The sequence below is a fragment of the Onychomys torridus genome, chromosome 15 (genome assembly GCF_903995425.1).
Source record: "Onychomys torridus chromosome 15, mOncTor1.1, whole genome shotgun sequence".
NCBI classification, from domain to species: Eukaryota; Metazoa; Chordata; class Mammalia; order Rodentia; family Cricetidae; genus Onychomys; species Onychomys torridus.
This window is the reverse complement of record NC_050457.1, coordinates 46,625,868-46,645,340: the sequence shown is the minus strand read 5'-3', so window position 1 is coordinate 46,645,340 and position 19,473 is coordinate 46,625,868. Positions and strand designations below refer to the sequence as shown.

The 19,473-nt window shown below is 41.7% G+C and overlaps 1 long non-coding RNA gene across 1 annotated transcript in view; it reads left to right on the top strand.

The window, feature by feature from the left end:
- The first annotated feature begins 838 nt into the window (after positions 1-838).
- Positions 839-19,473, top strand: part of LOC118596334 — a 57,096-nt gene continuing 38,461 nt past the window's right edge. Inside the window, exons 1-2 of the long non-coding RNA XR_004946682.1 lie at positions 839-889; positions 5,185-5,267. This is a non-coding gene — a long non-coding RNA (uncharacterized LOC118596334). The remainder of the gene's footprint in view (positions 890-5,184; positions 5,268-19,473) is intronic.

Genomic DNA, 19,473 nt, shown 5'->3' with positions numbered 1-19,473 from the left:
TTGCATATTTTGAACATTAACTGCCTCCTGCTGTCCATATGACTGTTTCTAGTCTGTGTACTGCCCCCGCCCCCATTTATGCTGTACCATAATTGCTTTTTCTTTATCCCAATTCTTTCCCACAGCTTGAGAAATTTATTAATCCTGTTGGCAAATCCTGTTTCTTCCATTAGACACAGCACCTATGTATGGCTCATAGAACTTTTAGGAGCCAACAAAAGTTTTTTCATTTGTTTTGAAGTCAGAAGAGAAAATAGATTTAAGTGTTTTAATGTACACTAATATTTCTGTCTTTGTACTGAAGGCACACAAAATACAAACGTTTAAATTTGTAATAGCTAAAGAGACTCAAAGATATCTAGAGCCCAAGAAAATCATGGCATGTCTTTGTGGCCCAAGACTGCAGATTCCTTTTCCGTGGAAAATAATTTTAAACCCCAGACAACATGTGAGCATCATGGTTTGCACCTTATATAAAATGCTGACCTCCGTGGCCTTGCTTACTCTGCATTCATTCACTATTTAATCCAACAACACACCTGTGAACTGAGTTCTGTTCCCACATGTAGGGGCGGATGCAGGTTTTTGTGGGGCCTGAAATTTATGCAGTTTGGGTGGTCCTCTTAAAAGAGAAAACAAAACAAAACAAACCAGCATGTCCAGCCTGTTCCAGCAGCCTTCGGCACTGGGTGGAACTAAGTGGACATCCAGCTGGAAAGAGACCTCTGTCTCAGCCCAGAGTGGTTAAATTATCTTACATTTACAAATTGTAAAAAAAAAAAAAATAATAAATAATAATCACATAAACATGTTGCCAAAGTTTTCTTGTATAGGGGTGAAGAAAAGCTTGTGCACCACAGAATATCTGCCTTGTGTGCCCGTTTCACAGGTAAGAACTTGGGAATTTATCACAGCTTATAAGGAATACCTGCATTATGCTGAGGAATGGTTGGAAGAGTTGCAGTATGCACACTTCTCTGTGAGAAATTACAGGTTTTATATTCACATAAAATACTAGATTGTATTTGCTGTAAAGCCACTCACTGCTTTAAAAATACATCAGCAATATGGGATGTGGCCAATCCATAACTCATTTGGGGGCATTTGATAAGATTCTGCAATCAGTGATGGCCAGAGTACATTCTTTTTATCTGTCATATAAAAATGTAAACTAACCAGTATAGATTGTTTATGTATAATAACCAGTATAGATAATACAGCTCAATTGCAAGTGCCATGCATGCACCCCATTTTTATATACCTTTTTAGGAGCCAGTTTGTTTTTAAATACCACTCTCTATAACATCTATTATTTGCATTTTCATGTGATGTTATCATGTTTGTTTGCTACTTAAATTGTAGACTACAAAGAGCCTGATACATCTCCATAAATGTCTGTCAAATAAATAATAAATAAATCACATAATTAGAAGTAAAAGTATAGGTTCTATGGCAAGCTGAAATTGAATAGGACCGAGGCAGTGAGATACTGAAGTGTAAATACTCCTCCTCCTCTTCCTACCCCCTTCTCTATAGGAATTTATTTAAAAGCATGATGATCCCCATAATGAACATTCTGGGTCTGAAAGGCTTTGTTCTTTGCAGAGACAAAATCAGCAGCAAAATTGAGATGCTGGGAGGTTTGTTATTAAATCACAGCATCTTGGCCCTTCAGAAGGCTTCTCTTGATGAATGACCTAATGTGTATAGTGTTTGTCAATCAGCAAGATAAGGTATGCTGTATTCCTGGAAGAAATTGTGGAACCAGATAAGAATCTACAAATTAAGCATAGTTATTCACTGGCGAATGGGTGAAGTGGGTAAAGCCATCCCCCATTTGAAGTCTGACTGATAAATGTAGATTTAAATTGGTTTATTTTAGAGCACAGTTTTGGACAAGATTCAAAACTTTAATTAGATCTCAGTAAGAAGACATACGAGAGTAGTCAGCTCATTTGCTCTAGATTTGATATTCTTTCCCCAAAGTGGTTTGCAATGCTATTTAAGGGACATGAGGGGGGAAAGTGATAAACACAATGAAAGGAAGGGTCTTCCCAGAATCCTGTTTCTAATGCATGCTCTCTCAGATAAAGTGATTTTAGGGGTGTCACATAACATACTTTGGTAAGTCATTACATCTCTAGCACGGCCCTGACTGGACTGTATTTTGTTTGTTCTTTTATTATTTATACTGTGCTTTCTTCCAAAAAAAGACTTACAATGGTTTACATAGAAAGACAAACATTAAGAAGTGTAAAAGTAACAATAAAAAAAAAAACACCTGGTCCAGTCAAATAATAGCATATGGACACCATACTAAACTCAAAGCTTCCTCTTAACCGTGAAGTAGGGGAAGTGGAAGTTTCCATAACTCTCATTGTCAAGTGGAAGAAATCATAATCTCATTTAGGAGAAGGTTCCTTCTGGGTCAAATCTGTAAGGAACCTTGTCAAAGGGCATCATTATGTGAGGAATACATAAAAGTCTAAGTTAAGAGGGACCCAACTGCATTTTGAGCCAATATTTTATACAAGCAGAACTAACACACACATGCACACACACACACACACACACACACACACACACACACACACACACACACTCTTCTGGTGAATAGCTTGAAATTGCTATTGTTGGAAGTCAGTCATGATTCTCCTACAGGTTTGTTTTGTTTTCACACTGGCCACTGAAACCAAAGACATGACATCAAATCTTAATTTGTCCAATTTCCTTCTTTAAAATGGGAGTAACTAAAAGCAGCAATGTCAGAGGATTGTCAAAAAAAAAAAAAAGTGACTTAATTTCTATAAAACCACACACTGCTGCATCTATTTTGCTGTAGTCTCCTTGGCCAGGTATTTTTCTCAACCCACATGCATTGTCTTAATTGTACAGCACTTCAAACTCCTTTTGTAAAAATACATGGCAGATGTGCCTCACACAAAGCAAGTGATACATGCTCTGAATGTCACAGTTATTTTCACTTTAAATAAATCCACCTACTTGAGCACTAAGGTGATAGGTGGAGTGGTTAGAACAATCCCTTGTCCAGAGAAGACAAAGCTTGAGGGTAAGTGAGGCCAGAGTGGGTATGGCTGAAATACCTACAGAATACTCTCTCCCCACACTTCCTTGTACTGTTAGCTATCACCCCCGGGGCACCTAGAGACCAGTCTCTTTCCTATCTTCTTAAACTGGGGAAAGTTGACTGCCTCGGGTTGTTAAAGTCAACTTCCTGTTCCAGAAGCCTGGGACTGAGATCCACTGGGGGAAAGGAGCAGGCTGAGAAGGCCCCTGAAAGGATGGCAGAGATAACCTTGGGGATAAACCCTGCCTCTCTGTCCCTATTCCTTCTTCCTTCCCTCAGGGCTCCAGGGAGCACTGGTCTGATTGGAATCTCATTTCCCATCCTCCCAATTTCTCTTACTTAGGGACCTTGACTTCTGGCCTGCCTCTATAGTCACCACCACGTCTGCCGCCCCCTCTTCCTCCCCTCCCTCCTCCTCTTCCTCATCCTTTTCCTTTTCCTCCTCCTCCTTCCCCCTCCTCCTCCTCCTCTTCCTTCTCCCCCTCCTCCTCTCCCTCCTCTTCTTCTTCCTCCCCCTCCTCCTCTCCCCTCCTCCTCTTCTTCCTTGTCCTCCTCCCCCTCCTCCTTCTCCCCCTCCTCCTCTCCCTCCTTTTTCCTGCTGTCTCCACACCTGTCTCACTCTTAGCTCCTACCTCCCCTCCCTTCCCCACCCCCCTCCCTCCTTTTCATTTACCAAGCACGCTCCTCCGGTATTGCTTTCCCCAGTCCCCCTCATATGCTTTACCCGTCACCCAGAGTCATTGCGGGGCAAAGCACAGAATGGAAATGGATGCTCTCTTACTTCTTACATCAATCATACACTCAGAATCCTGTGCTAATATTCTCAGTTGAGCTAATGGATCCCACAAAAGAGCAATTTGCTCCATTCTCGGTGGTGATATTAAGTCCATTATTTAATTTATTCCTACGGCTACTGCACTGAGTGCCTTGCCGGAGGCATCTCTCTTACAGATGGAGCAAGAAGCCAGAAGATTAAAGGATTGAGCTGAGGTCCAGAGAGAGGTAGTAGGGTTGGTATAAAACCTGACCCAAATTCCCTAAATCCCTGAATATATTATTCTAACTAATACACTTAATTCCCAGACTTCACTTTTCTGTGTCTAACCAAAAACAACCCTAAGAGAGCACGCTTTTGTTTGCCATTTCACGGTGGCGACTTTCCCGTGGTTACACATTTGCCAGCAGGCATGACTCAAGGTCACTGAAACTCTGGGTAGTTGGAAAATAGGAATGAGTTAAATAATTAATTTAAATAGCAGGAATGTCCCTCGGGATTTCCTCAGGTACCTAATCTAGTACACCGCCTGGTCCCCTATCGGAAAACAAAAGTGGCCATCGCTATGACAGCCCTGGTAAACAGGGACATTTGCGTTGCTGCTTTCCCCACTGGAACGTAAGGTAACTGAGGTCACTGCTCTCAGAGGACAAGTCTGTAGCTTAGAATTTCTTTTCTCTGACATGCCCGGGATAGTTTGTTTCATCGCTAAATCTTATGCTCAGATTGTGGACCCAGCTTGACTGTTGGAAGAACTCCATTCGAGTCCATCAGTCTAACCCTTACCGGCTTTAATTTCAGAAAGAAAAAGAGCTGCATGGGTGAACTCAGAGGGAGTAGTCACTGTCCCCACTTATTCACCTGGTATTCTCTTCCTGTGACAGTTTTTGTCATAGTTACCATTCCCTTCCCATACATGAATACTCACAATCTTGACAACGATTTATACACAACTGAATTCCAACACCATTATTATCGATAGTAATTTAGCAGACATTGGCTAAAAGCAGGTCTCGGGCCTCTAGTCACTGGGTAATAATAATGAGCATTTAATAACAATAATGAGCATTTATGGGACACTTGTGGCCTGTTAGCTACCAATTCCTCCCACCCTGGAGCCCTGGAGTGAATTGTAGGAAAAGGTGTCATCTCTTTTGTTTGTTTGGGCTTTATAGGGCAGGGTGTTTGTGGCTTCTCTTTACTTTTCATTTTTCACAAAGCTAAAGATATACAGTAACTTGCCTGAGGCCACATTACCACTCAAACCACTGCATTTGGCCCCAAACTCACTCTTGGAATGCTTCCTGGACTCTCCCCCCAGGAGCTGTTATCGATGGCCACTTGCTTCTCCTGACGCTTCTAGCTTCTCCTGGCTCTCACAAGCAGCTAGCTACCTGTGTACAGGTAAGGCCTTGATGAGGTTGGATTCTGCCTGTGCTGTCCCCAAAGGATGTGCTGAGATTCCCTTTACCGTTTCTCCCTAGTCTGTGAGTTAGTTACCAGTCTCACTGTTAGGACGGAGTGATGGACAGCAGGAGCACATGGCGGCTGTCACACTGCGTCTGCGGTCAGGATGCAGAGGGATAAATATTGCCGGCTAGCCCACTTTCTTCTCTGTATGCAATCTCAGGGCCCAAGCCCATGGAATACCACAACCCAGATTCATGGTGGGTCTTCTGGGTCTTCCCAATCCAGTTAATTAACCTGCAAACTCCCTTACAGACATGCCCAGACCGTGTGTCTCCAAGGTGCTTGTCTCCAAGGTGCTTCTCTGTCATGTTGATAATTCTATCATGTTGACAATACCAACCATCCACAACCCATGTTCTTCCCTTTCTTGGCCTTTAATAGTCTACTGCTCTCTCTTATGCATTCCTGCTGCAGGTAGGGGTGTGTGTGTCCATGTGATTATATGTTTGTGTGGAGGACAGAGGTCAACTCCAGATGTCCTTCTGTCCACCTTACTTTTTGAAGCCAGGTCTCTCACTGTGATCTGGGGCTTGCCATTGGGCTATACTAGCTGGCCATTGAGCCCCAAGGGTCCTCCTGCCTCTGCCTCCTTGGCACTAAGAGTACAAATATACACCACCATGCCTGGGTTTTTTGTTTGTTTGTTTGTTTGTTTTTGTAATTTGGAGTTTTTTGTTATTGTTATTGTTGCTATGTGAGTGCTAGGAGTCTGACTGTGATCCCCATGTGCACATAGCAAGTACTTTACGGACTGAGCTGTCTCCTCACTCTGGCTCAAATATTAGTGAACAGCAGTGTAGATGGGCTGCTATCTCTCTGAACTCAGCACTGTTTCTCTACAGGGCCTTCTCCCTCCCCCACCCGTGATCGGGACTCTCAGGATGCTATTCACCTCTGGTGTGTTCCTGCTTTCTTCAACTTGAAAGTGTCTTTATAGTTTACACTCAAAATCTGCTAAAGCCAGGAGCATCCCTTGATGACTCGCCACCTTTAGTGAGCCAGTTCGTTCTTTGTATTTACATAAGGACAAGTAAAAGGATAGAAATGTGGCATCATCACTGGACTTCTAAACTCAATATTCAACAAATTCATTGAATTTTCAATACTATAAATGGCACGTGACAGTCAACAACACGGACAATGCCACCACCCTCTTTCATTGCTGGCCTGTTAAGACATCATCAGATGGGCGTGGTGGCTGTGGTAGTTTAAATGAGAACGTCCCCCATAGGCTCACATATTTGAATGCTTGGTCTCTAGTTGGTGGAACTGCTTGGGAAGGATTAGAAGGTGTGGCCTTGTTGGAGGAAGTGTGTATGGCACTGGAGGCAGGCTTTGAGGTTTCGATAACGGATGCCAGGCCCAGTCTTTGTTTCTGTCTCCTGCTGGTGAATCATATGTAAGCTCTCAGCTACTGCTCCAGTGCCATGCCTGCCTACCTGCTGCCATGCTCCCCACCATGATGGTTGTGAACTCACCCTCTGAAACTCTAAGCAAGCTCTCAACCAAATGCTTTCTTCTCTAAGTTGCCTTGGTCATAGTGTCTCTACACAGCAATAGAACAGTTACCAAGTCAGCAGTACAAAGTACTCAGGAGATGGATAAAGAAGGATCAAGAATTCCAGGTCATTCTCCGCTACTTAGTGAGTTTGAAGCCAGTGTAGGCTACATGAGACTCGTCTGTCTTTAGAAGACATAAAAACAATAACACAAAATGTGGTCCATGTGGGGAATATAGTGGATCAGCAGAGTACATGATAAACACATGGACCTAATTTAAATTTACTGGTTTTTATCACTGTCTTTTATTTTCTGTTCCTGTCAGCAATGGATAAATTTTTAGACCTAAAGCCTGAACATTTGATTTCACAAATGACCCAAGATTAATTCAGATCATTAAGATATCAGCAACTAACAGATAATATTTAGCTTTTTTTTTTTAAAAAAAAAAAGGAAATTTATTGTACCTTTTATTTTAAACCTTGTTCATTGGCCACAGTTAAAAAGTTTGTGAATACATCAGCTGGTTTAAAACTCAGTATTTGGGGACTGATAATATTGCTTCTTTGGTAATGTTGCCAGTTACCAAGGCTGAGTTTCATCCCCAAGGACCTATGTGGTGGGACAAGAAAACTAATTCCTCCATGCTGGACCCTGGTCACCACAAGAATGCCATCACCCATCACCCAAACCCCTAGAAAGAAAAAATAAATGAAAAAAATAGAAAAACATTTCTAAATCCACTATTTATTCATTTTTTTATATTTTAAAATTGCTATTCAAGTGAGAAGAAACATGAAGACTCAGTCCCCACTATTAACCTAGTATCCATCCCCCAACTAACTTAACACAGCAGTAAATGTATATCTTAGTAATTTGTCCTTACTTCCTTCTTTTCCATCCTTGTATCCCAGTTCATCCCTTTGCAAAGGCATTGGGAAGTTACACAAAGTTCTATGAAGAAAAACACCCTTAATCGAAGATCAGGTAACACTGAGGAAAACAACAAAAGACAAGTCATGAGTTGCAAAGCTTTTCAGAAACCTGAATTTAGAGTGGATCTTCAATTATAATGTAACACCAGATTATGTAATGATACAATGTGCAATAACATAACATTGCACATGGGAGGGCACTTCCCCAAAACCATTCTCTCCTTTTTCAAGGAACTTACACCGGTTGCCCTTTAAAGAGCCTAGTCCCCGAAACCCTGGCAGATCTGTCCTCATCCCTTGGCTACACAGTGAACAAATGGACAGAGTATGTAACGATAAGTTCTCCAAAAGGAAAGGACCTTGATTTGTAGCACTGGCCAATTTCCATAGTGTAAATACTCTCATCGTGGCTGATTCCAAGCCACAAAGGCGAAATCACTGGGCAAATTGGAAAGACCAATTATCATCTGAGGATGAACTATCCCTCGATCAGAAACGCTAGCGTCCAAAGCAAGAAGCGCTAGGTTTGTGGATAAAGAAATTCCAGCATTTTCTGGTAAACCACCTGTCATAGGTTCCCTTCGGGAAGAGCCTTCCTGATAATTTAGTCAGCTCAGAGCAGAGATAGCAGAGTAGAGGAGGGGCTAAACTGTGGGGTCATCACTGGGTGAGATCCAGCCTGAGCCTGCAGACTGCAGTTCTATGAGACAGTGAATCCCTTCAGATCCCTCCCGCCTCCTCCCTTACCCTATGTTGGTTGGTTTGTTCTTTGATAAGTTGTGAGTTGCCTATATTAGGTTTTGTTTTATTGAAAGAATATGATCATTTTTTTTATTCAAAAAGCCTTTCAAAAGAACAAGTCAGCAATGGCAGCTAGAGTGTATTATCTCCCACATATCATCCACAGTTCTCTCTAAGAAACATCCCCCTCTCTGTCCCTACAGTAAAGCAACCTGAACCGATAACTGTCTGTAACCCAAAGCGCTGACTGCCATGAAGATGGTTCAGACTCAACAGATTGCAAGTTGCAATCACATTCTCTACTGAACACACACTCCACCTCTGGCCCTGCTTCTCCTTAGCTCATGAGCTCGGTGTGTGCCTGACAAGGGATAGGAAAGAAGGAAGGGGTGACATGATTCTTATACCTTGTTTTGTACAACATCACCAGTTCTAGAGAGAAACTGACACCGCATTAACGCAGGACACATACACATAAAAATGAATGACAGGTCATTGTCAACTTGAAGAAAGTGGTTTTGGAGTCGAAATTAAGTATATTTAAGGAATCATGGTGGGGCTTGCTGTTTCAAATGGGATAGTTTGGGGCAGAGAGGGCTAAAGGATATGAGAGCTGGAGTCATGGGGATATCGCATGCACATAAGCAACCATGCAGTTGGGCATGTTCTAGACCTGTCAGAAGAAGCTGGCTGGAGCCTAGCAGGCATGAGAAGGTTGAGAGATATGTGGGGACCAGATTGGGTAGAGCATTGTTAGCAGGAAAATGACTTTTAATTGTCTCTGTACAGAATGGGAGTATTTGAAAGATGAATCCTTCTGGCCCATCTATGAAGAATGGATTATAAGGGTGTATAAGAGAAACCACTGAGTTCCTGTCACAGTTGTCTGAGGGAGAGATCATGTTGGTTTCGATGCACATCTTTCTAGGTTCCTTGGTGGAACACCATAATTACTTAACCCTACCCTTCACATGCTACATCCCAGCCTAGCTGCCTGGTCACCTGTGGGTTTTATTGCTGGAGTACATGTTTTAAGTCTTCACAGGCAGGTAGAATTTCCTAGGACATAGTTTCTGAGACAGAAGCTTGTGTAGACATTTCTTAGAGAGTGTTCCCAGTACAGTGTAGTCTGTCATGGAGAAGGGAATGGGGCAAGACTGGGCTGAGAAATTCATTAGCAATATGCAGAGGCCTGAACTTTACAGCTGGGATGACCCTTAGCGCTGTCCTGGGTTGTGATGAAAGGCAGAGTCCTTCATACCCCAAACAGTGATCAATCATCTGGCAAAACCCTTGGAGGAAGAAGGCATGGCCTTGGGTGAAGGGAGTTGACAGCTGAGGGATCTCTGTTGGCAGCCTTCCCAGTGACTTGAATAGTAAGACCATTATTCTTAAAGGGGAAGTCTTGGCATTCATACCATGGCATCTACCACACTGCCACTTTTTGGATTTGTCACTGAAGCTATCCTGGTTTACTTTCTCATTTCTCTCACTTAGCCTGCAGCCTGATAGTCTATCATCAGAGTCATGCCCCATGGTCAAAGCCAAGTGGTTCCTTATTGCCCACAGAATAGCAGAAAAGCACAACACTTAGAACCTTCTGATAACCACACATCTTACAACCTGGACAGGCAAGCTCATTAGCACACCCTAAATTCCAGAGTCCAGCCTGAGATTCTTTCCTGCTACTCTACTTAGCAAAATCCTGTTCTTTAAGACTAGCTCAAATCTTTTGCCAGAGCTTCTGTTGGATTTCTTATTGCATTTTACCCAGTGTGACTTGTTAGTTCGGTAAGAGCGGCAACATGTTGATGCCTTTAGTCTCTAATCTCATAGCGCACAGCAGCCTCTCAGTATGTCAGCTTGTCTTGGGCTGTCCCAATTTTTTCAGTGTCTAGAAGATATCCCAAGGAGCGACTGGAAGGAAGGACTCTAGACCTAAACTATTTATATTCAAATTTGGCTCCATCTAGAACTCTAAGCAAATTAAACATGTTGCTTCACCTTGCCCACCTCTAAGACAATGGTAAAATCAATAGTTGGGGTCAAATGGATTAGTCTAAGTTGAATAGTGAGAGCAGTGGTTGTCCTAAATAAGCATATAGACAAGCATTGGAACATGGTTATACCTAGAGATCACTAACGGTATAACCTTTAGTTATATAAAGGACCTGCCTGTGTCACAGTCACCCACTGTCTCACCCTGAGTGCTGTTGTTGCTGAGATCCTTGACCTCAATGAAGGGCCCTTTCACAGCTGCTCTGTGGGGAAATCTGTTCACAGGGTTCTTGTTTTCTCTCAGGAACATTCTTTAATGAGTGAAGATATTCTTGCAAAACACTCTGGAATTCTGTGCTTTCCTGGGGCCCTTTCAATCTGGACAGAGACCTGGTTTTATAATGAAGATTATGCAGTTTTCCAATGTGGAAATTTTTTGAAAAGCACAAAGCATCATATTTATAAATGAATAGATTCACAGACACTTGCAAACTGAAAACAACCCTAGAGATTTCTTAGTCCAGGGGACAAGAAAACAAGGAGATTAAGTGACTTGCCTAATTCAGACTACTTATCCAAGTTCTTGAAGGACAAAATTACTCAATAACATTATCCATTTCAGCCAAAAGATGCTATTTCCTTCAGTATGTATAATTCGGACCAAAATAGATCTAACTTGTTAAATCTTGTCAGAACAAAAAAAGGAATTTTGTTTATGCCTAAGACTTATTGTTTCACTTAAAACTTATCCTATTTGGCATAACATGTTCTTTGTCTCATAATTAACTTTTTCACAGAGAACAAATAATTACCACAATTATTTATGCAATGATACCTTTAATAATTTTCTCAAAAGACACTTGAGTAAACTGTCTTTTATATACAACACAGTAAACAAGGAATTGGAAACTATTTAAATGAATGAGCCCTGGTGCTCTTTGAGTGGACCACATCTGTAGACTCTTGGTGTCTACTGGAATGTTCAAGTTCAAGGCATTTTAGAATGTGGGTTCAGGCTAGGACATGATTTTCAAAAGATAAGCATTAAGTATTATTAGTCACAAAATCAGTGATCAGGTTTAGAGCCTGCTTACCATATCCATAGCCAGTTACCATGACACAAGAGGTGTTCTCAAGAAACAAATAAATAGTTCACTCTAATCTTCTTCTCTCCTTTGCCTTAGGGGTTGAGTTACACACAATCCAGGGTCAAATATAAGGCATCACAAATTTTGTAGCACAGTATTGTGTTATGATACAGTTTTAATGAATATGTGGAATTTTAATATTTACATTTTAATGAATATGGTGTGTTCATTAGTGTTGGTATGGAATGTCATGCTCAAACAACTCTGGACAGTTTCTTTTAATGTGCTTTTCCTGAAACTTTAACATCTCGAAAAGGAGACAAAGCATTGAATAAGGTCCAAGTCACTTACCCCATGCTTGCAGGACATTGTCCATGATTATTTCAGACCAAGTTCAATTCTGTGTCTATATTCTATCATAAACAAAGTATTGTTTTATTTACTAACACATTATTTTATTGCTATAGTTTAAGCCTCACTTATCTTTTATATTATTAAAGAGAATAAATTATTTAAGTCATTTATGTAAGACTCTTATCTGGACTTGATAACCATTATCAAAGTACCCCTCAACATCATTTTCTAAGCAGGTTTGAAAGGAGCTCAAATCCCTACCTTCTGCATTAGGAAACAATTCAATGTATTTGCCTGCGATCAAGACCTGCACATTTTAGCTTTGGCTTCCTTTCTGATCTCCATCCCCATCATTCTCCCATAGTCTAGCCCTTGGTCCACAGCTGGGTTTGCAGTCTGAAACCTTAGACTTATTAGTTCACTAGAAGAGAATGGAACCCCAGAGAATGGAGTCATACAGATCAACTCACGAGAGATTAATGTGTAATGCACAATTGATTTATTCATTCGAATTAGCCAGATGTTTGTATTTCTAGTCTGTGACCTCTTTTTGGAAAAGTAGTCATTGAGAACTTGTGAGTCAGAATCTGTGCCCAAGAATAAATCTTGATTCTGCTCACTAACTGGGTGACCCCAGGCCAGGAGACTAGTGGACTTTCTAGTGTCTATCCACATCAAAATATTGGGGATAATGATAAACTTTACCTCTCCGGGTCATTGTGATGACATAAAGAGAGAATATGCCTCTTGTGTGTTGCTTAGGCCAGAATTCAGTGCACAGTAAGCCTGCAGCCCACATGAGCTATTGCTTCTAGAATGGAAATGTACCAAAAGAAGTATAAAGGAATTAGTGGCAGACATTGTATTTCTCAAGATGTATTCATCTTATAAGTTCCCGTTAATAGCTTCATCCATTCAATAGTTACTCACACTGAAATAAGTTCAAACATTACCAGAGTTCCTTGGTAGTCCCTCATCCTATTGTGTGCATATGCAAATGAATTCATGGATGGACACAGAAATGCAAATTCACAAATCAACCTATATTTTCATGCTTACCCAATCTTCTCACCTCCCTTCTCCAGCGGTCCCCCTATCTTCAACTTAAAATGCTTAAAAAGTAACCAAGACCAAGTTCATTACTTCAAAGCTCCATCTGTCCCTGCCATCTAGTCTCCTGCTTCACACAGTTTCAACCACATGTCTTCCCTCAATTGCTTTCCATCTTATTTCTGAGACAGGGTCTTTCCTTGAACCCAGGTGTCACTGATCTTGCTAAAATGGCATCCAGCCAACCTCAGGAATCTCCCTATCTCTGTCTCCCCAGCTATGGGAGTAGAGGTGCATGCCACCACACATGGCTATTACATCTCTTTCCTCACACATTCTAAACACCTCATCCTTCCCAGGATGCCTCCAAGCTGTTTCATTTCCTAGAATCCCTCTCCACCTCCCTACTCCTTGTCCTGACACCAGTCTACTGGTCTCAGAAATTCTTCCCAGACCCTCCAGGCCTTTATCATATTTCCAATCAAGGGATCCTTCTTTCCTGTGTTCCTGTTCAGTCAAATCATGCTGAATGACCCAGAGGACAAGACCCTTTCTCTTTTGTTTAACCCAGGGTCCTACACATAAAGCAGTTACTCAATCTATACTTGAATGGGTAGATTTAACCTACTTAATAGTCTATACTTTCTGTGATGTAAACTGCAGGCTTTGAGCTGGCAGGTGACACATCTCTGGTACAGTCACATATGGCAGAGTAGGATTCAAACTCATGTCTTCCTCTTATACCACTATATACTAGGCCTTATACCACCACAACCCCAATACACATAGTGGTTTCTACAGCCTACATGTCATTCTCCTTAGCTTGAACAACTATACCCATCTCTCCCCTCAACCATAGACCTTTCTATCTGGAGCTCTTGATTTTTCTTTCATTCTTGAACCTATTCTAAACTTCATTAAAAAAATCATATCTATATACCTTGTTTTATTGTTAGCTATAATAACTTATTTTTCACCTTATCAAGACATCCCTGCTCTTTCTGTCTTAGATATATATGTCTAACAAAAATGTCACCTTCATCTCTTGGTATCTGAGAGCAATTGGTTCCCAGATCTCCTATAGAGCCCTAAGTCCTTTATATAAAATGACATAGAACTTGAGTGTACCATATATATGTATGTGTGTATGTATATACATACATACCCCCTTCTGCACACTTTAAACATATCTCTAGATTGCTTATAATGTCTAAGGCAATGCAATTTTTATGAAGATAGTTGTTATGTTGTTGTTTAAGAAATAATGGTCAGAGAAATGTCAATATATTTTTACTACTTCAATAACTTTTTACAGGCCTGTGAGATGAGTCAGTTTATTGAGCTAGAAAATGCATTGTAGGTTGAGGATTTAGCTCAGTGGTAGAGAGCAAGGCCCTGGGTTCGATCCTCAGCTCAAAAAAAAAATAAAAAAAGAAAGAAAGAAAGAAAATTCATTGTACCCCATGCCTTTCGAATGCCATCTCTACTTACTCATGCCCTCCAACCACAGGCTCATCCTGTCCCGGGTTCAGAGGCCAGTCCTGTCCTTAAGAGAAAGTCAAAGCTGCATCTGGATGACTGAGTGGTCCAGTATCATCCCTTTAGCCCAGACTGAGCTGGAGGAGAACTTGCTAAGTTCATCTTTCATCTTCTGCCCTGAACTTATCTCTGTGTGACTTGGGTTCACTTCAATGAACACAGAAGTTCAGAGGAATGTAAAAGGGGAAGAGATGCGGGGCACACACCCTAACCCTGGCCGCTTGGCTACACTACCCGGCGAACCTCCTCTCTGCGCCTGCTTCCCCATCTCTACTTTAGGGATACTATACCAAGCTTAAGGTTGTGAACATCGAAAAGCCTCCTATGGTCTATGTCACCACTACTATCAACTCTGACTGTTCCCATAACCTGTGACTATTCTTTCTGTTACCACATGGCTAAGGGACCCAATGAAAACTTGTTGAACAAATGAATGGATGAGTTCTATATAATATTTCAGGCCTGGTAAGCACTCAGGGGACAGCAGATGGGCACACGGCCTCTTTCTTCCTGCCTACAGCCCAAACACAGTTGTAACTTGATTGCCTCAGTATCTAATCGCTGTACTTTGGTTTTACAGCTCTTTTTCTAAACTCAGTGCCCACGGTAAGGCCTTCCTTTCCTATCAGGTGATGTCATGACTACACTTTTTAATTTTTAAAAATGTCTTTTTTATTATGAAAGATTTGTGTGTGTGTGTGTGTGTGTGTGTGTGTGTGTGTGTGTGTGTTCATGCTTTACTGGTGATTGAACCTAGTAGGGGTCTTGTACAAGCTAGACAAGTACTCTACTACTGAACTCTATCACCTCGTTAAGAAAAATACAAAATTCATAGAGTGCAAAACAATGGGTTTCATTATGACGTTGGAACAATTCTTTCTAAGTATTCATTCACTTTGTGTGGGGCCAGTACATGTGTACTAGGGCACACGTGTGGGCAGCAGAGGACAACTTGTAGCAGTCAGTTTCCTCCTGACACTCTGTGGGTTCTGGAGATCAAACTCAGGTTGTCTGGCTGGGCGGACTCACTAGCCCTCATTACGACATTTTCACATTGTTTTACTCACACATCTGACTTCCTGACTCCTTCCCACCAGTCCATAGCACCGTCAGTCTGTCTACCAAGACATTCATTGGCCCAGGGTTATCTGAACTTCCTGGTACTGACTGTATGTGTGCAAGGCCACTCACCTGCCCCAGACTGCGCAGTCACTGTTACCCTCTGCTGTCTCTCCCCACTCCCACTGGGCCTGCTAGGCACCCTCAAGCTCCCTCTTGTATGAGCAGTGCTCCACACAGCTTCTCCCCAAAGGCAAGGGTCAGCATGATCCCTGGTTCTAACACGATGGGCCTGCATCCCTAGCTGCACCACCACTTTCTGTCAGAGCCCCATGCTCTGTTCATCTACCAGGCAACCTGAAATTGTGACAGGCATATGTTCCTGTGCAGGGCTCGCTTGGATTTTCTTGCTTCCACTTGACTGTAACATGAGCCAGCACTCTGAGCCATAGAAACGGGACACCATTCAATAAGCAAACTACTGTAAGTGCCAGGAGTCAACACGCAGCAGCCGCACAGCCTCCAGTGGAAGGAGGCTGGGCATCCAGGTTGGCCATCATGTTAACACATTGATGTGACATCACACAGCTTCTTTGGCCAGTGCCACAGTACTGTCTTGTCAGCAGAGACTCATCTGGATGCAATAGTTAGTTTTCTGTAATAAGAAAAGACCAGTAACCACTATTTCTACCTGACATTTTCCTGCATGCCTGTTGGGGGAGGGATTTAAAATCCAGAGTGCAAGGCTCAAACTTGGGAAAACGTAGTAAAGCAGACGTCTGAGAATTCAGTTTTGAACTCAAAATGGATCTCTGGATAGAGTCCCAAAGTGCTTCCCTAAGCAAAACAATAGATTGAACCACAATGCATTTGTCTGAGATCAAATTGAAACTCGTTCATCAGGCTGTCAGGGGAATCGATGGTCTGAACTAACACTGATGATATAAACAGATACTCAAGGTTATGAGAGTTTTGTGGAAAGCTCAAAGTATTCAGAAATACTAGTTGAAAAGACTATTGAGATTTCTTTTTGAACATCTGGCGATGGTATCCAGCCAGCTCTCTCACTTTCCTATCTTTCCTTGTAATTCTGACTTCTGGAGGTTTTTTTGTTTTGTTTTGTTTTGTTGTTTGTTTTTTACAAGCTAAAGCAAGCAAGCAAACAAGAAAAAGAATTGACCATTGATGAGCCCCATCATATCTCTGAACATTTTCTAATGTACGATGGTAGCCTTTTCTCATGTTCACAGAGCCAGTAGGCTGGAGGAGGACAAGACAGAACTGTCTGGCTTTTGTGTGCTGGATAGTTTTATGTCATCTTGACACAAGTTGAAATCATCTGAGAGGAAAATGCCTCTATAAGATTGGGCTGCAGGCAAGCCTGTAGGGCATTTTCTTAATTAGTGATTGTTGCGGGAAGGGTCCAGCCCATGGTGGGTGGTGCCATTCCTGGGCTGGGTGGTCCTTGGTTCTATAAGAAAGCAGAGTGAACAAGCCATGGGGAGCATGCCAGTAAGCAGCACTCCTCCATGGCCTCTGCATCAGCTCCTGCCTCCAGGTTCCTGCCATGCCTCAGTTCTTATTCTGGCTTCCTTCAATGATGGACTGCAATGGAGAAGTGTAAGCTAAATAAACCCTGTCCTCCCCAACTTCCTTTTTGGTTGTGGTGTTTTGCTGCAGCAGTAGAAACCCTAACCAAATCACCCCATAATGCTTTCTTCATTGATTTGGATGTGAGATGAATGTTTGTGACCATATCGACCTTGTAGAAGGAGAAACGGGAAAGGTCAGAGTTTTTGATGTGCATGGTCACACAAGATGTGTATGTATTGTATACACCAGAGTTATTTTTCTGGACGTTCATATGTTGAAACTTAAGCTCCAGCCACAACTAAGGAGAGTTTAACATCTAGCTAAGTAAACCTGAATTGTGTTCCACTTTCTCTTTTGAACACTGACAAACAAAGGCAGCAGCTATTATATTTAGATTTAAAAAGAGGAAATCACATTTTTTCCCCCAAGAGAGCTGTACTAATTTACGTTCTGGTCAACAGTGTACAGAAGTTCCTCTTCCTCTGAGTCTTAGGCAGGGTCTCCTGTGACCTGGCTGTCATTGACTTACAATGTAGCTGTAGTGGTTTGGATAAGAATGACTTCCAATAGGTTCATGTATTTGAATGCTTGGCCCTCAGTTAGTGGAGATGTTCCAGTAGGATTAAGAGGTGTGGCTGTGTTAGAGAAGGTGCCCATGCCATTTCTAGTTAGCTCTCTTTCTCTGCCTCGTGCTTGTGGGACAAGATGTAAGTTCTCAGTTACTGTTCCAATGCGATGGCTTCCTGCCTGCTACCATGCTCCCAGCACGGTAGACATGGACTCACCCTCTGAAACTGTAAGCTACTAAATAAAACTTTCTTTTATAATTTGCTTTGGTCTTGGCAATTGGTCAAAGCAGTAGAAAAAAATAACTAGACAGTAGCTAAGACTGTCCTGGAACTTCTCAGTCTCCTGTCTCCACCTTCCAAATGCTACAGTGTGTGAGTGAGTGAGTGAGTGAGTGAGTGAGTGAGTGTGTGTGTGTGTGTGTGTGTGTGTGTGTGTAAAGTGTGCTTGTGTGTCCCAGCACAGGTTTGGAGGTCAGAAAACAACTTTCAGGAGTTAATTCTGTCTTCTCTGTGTCTTGTTTCTACACCATATACTCCAGGATAGCTGCACCACAGGCTTCTGGGTAATTCTCCCATTTTTCACCTGCCCCCTGTCTCACCTTAAGACTGATGGGAATTTTTCAGAGGACCACCACATCCAGCTGTTTACATAGGTTCAGTGGTTTGAACTCTAGTTGTCAGGTTTGTGTAGCAAGCTTAGCAAGCCATCTTTCAGGCCCATAATCTATAGTCCTTTGATGATAGTGATGCTGAAAATTTATTTTTCATATACTTGGATATTTGTCTGTATATTTTGTTTATTCAGATCATTTGCCCATTGTTTTTAAAGGACACACTACACACATATATAGAATCACCACTGTTTTAATTAAAGTTTTAAAAAATATTTTCAGAAAAGAAATTCTTTAAAAAAAAAAAACACCTAATTTTATGACATTTCCCAAGTCGCTGATAAAAATATCTAGCTCTTGACCAAGCCCCAGGTTACCTGAAGAACGACTCCATAGAGTTTCAGTGAAAGCACAGTACATAGTATATTGCTCCTGTACTGAACCACTAACTAATGGACCACTTTACTTGTGCCCACCTTACCCTAAATTCATTCCATGGTGACAAGCAAGAGAAGCATGGGCTACAGATAGCAAGGCTGGGCAGAATTCAAAATGCTTTTCTGTAAGGAGATTTGGAATAGAGGATCTTGGCTTCAAGCATGAAAGCCAATAGAAACCATAATGAAGACTGCTCTGTCTTCCTCAGTGGTATTTTTAGAACTCTTGGTGGCAAACAGCTCTGATTCTGACCTTTAGTAATCGACCTAACGGGACAAGAAGTTGCCAGCATTTTCCTCCTTAGCATTTACACATCCGAGAGGAAAATCTGGCTTCCACACAAACCAAATCACTGTGAGTCTAAAACAAGGTTAATATGTATACACATTCAACATATCTGTTGGAAAAAAATCATTAGCAACCCTGAAGTAGAACATGCAGCTTCACATGGCTACAATTAGCTCTAGCTGCAGTCTTTAATATTAATTTTTTTCCTCTGGTATTTTCTCCAAAAAGGAGTTCAATTTCTTTCTTTTTTAATTTTTGAGATAATTATATCATTTCTCCCTTCCCTTTTCTGCCCTCTAAACCCTCTCACATGCTCCCCTTTTTCTTTTTTCTTTTTCAAATTCATGGCTTCTTTCTTCATTCATTGCTGTTACATA